General features: G+C 40.8%; 1 long non-coding RNA gene across 1 annotated transcript in view; it reads left to right on the top strand.

Moving 5' to 3' along the window:
• The window catches only part of LOC110325176, a 15,292-nt gene that overhangs the window by 9,738 nt on the left and 4,268 nt on the right, over positions 1 to 1,286 (top strand). Inside the window, exon 2 of the long non-coding RNA XR_002380724.1 lies at positions 555 to 747. This is a non-coding gene — a long non-coding RNA (uncharacterized LOC110325176). The remainder of the gene's footprint in view (positions 1 to 554; positions 748 to 1,286) is intronic.

Here is a 1,286-nt window from a genome sequence, read left to right as displayed (position 1 = left end):
CACACACACACACACACACACACACACACACATCTACTCCAACAATGGCAGATTGCTAACAGAATATCCAAGAACCCAATAGTTGGTCCACGAGGCTGGATGTCTCAAACTTGTAGCAATCCTCCTGATACAGTGGTCTCTGGCCATTATCTGTTCTTACCTCTTGAGGGTGTTTTCTTTCACAACAGTCTCTGTGACTGTCAACTTCAATTGTCAACTTGACACAATCTAGAATCTCTTGGGAAAAGGGTTTTACTGAAGAGTTGTCCACAAGGGTTGGCCTGTGAACATGTTTGTGAGTATGAATTAAAATGGGAAGACCCAGCCCACTCTGGGAGGTACCATCCCCCAGGCTAGGTTTCTTGAATCTTATAAGAGTAGAGAAAATTAGGTGAGCCCAAGTAAGTATATGTATTTATTTCTCCCTGTCCTTGATTGTTATACTGTGACTGGCTGCTTCAAGTTCCTGTTTCTTTGACTGCTCCAAAATAATGGATAGTAAACTGAAACTGAGTTAAAATAAACTCTTGCTCACCTAAATTGATTTTTGTCAGGATATCTTATTAAAGCAACAGCGATGAAATGGGAATAATCCCTTTGGTCATTGTCCACTCTCACCCTGGAGACTGCCTCAAGATCTGACTCCACTTATGGAGTCTTCCTCACTACACTCTATGCTTCATATAATCTCATTTAACACAGATCACATGGACCAGTGAGCTAAGAAAAAATCAGCACAAGATCCAGGTAACTCTGAGGGATTCATGTGTCTTAAAGGTGGTACTGCATCTTCAAGTCTCTTGGAGGGCTTTAAACATATAAATGGTCTGGGAGGAATTGCTGGTTCAGTGAGAAACCCTGTCAGCTTTCAGGACCTGGAAGAACAGAGCCGATAGGTGAGGTAGACTGAAGTCTCATGCAATAACCAAATTCATTCAGAGCATCAGACAATTTATACTCTGAGGGTTAAGAAGAATCACATGAGTATAATGTACTTATAAGGACAAGCTGCACACAGCAAAAAATACTTTCCCATAGAGCCATCAACATTTAATTGAATAACACCAGTAAGCAATAATGAGTAGTCTGAAGTAAATTCATCCATCCCCTACATCATGACAACACATTCCAAGACCAATTCTGTGTTTTGAAGAAACTGAGGTCACAAGATTCTTGTTTTCTTGAAGTTTTCTCACAAGTACTCAGAATTCTCACATGACTCTATTCCTGAACCATGTGCTCCCACAAAATCTGTGTGAGTGTGTGTGTGTGTGTGTGTGTGTGTG

The sequence above is a fragment of the Mus pahari genome, chromosome 8, assembly GCF_900095145.1.
Source record: "Mus pahari chromosome 8, PAHARI_EIJ_v1.1, whole genome shotgun sequence".
Taxonomy (NCBI): domain Eukaryota; kingdom Metazoa; phylum Chordata; class Mammalia; order Rodentia; family Muridae; genus Mus; species Mus pahari.
This window is presented reverse-complemented; position numbering and strand designations above follow the sequence as displayed.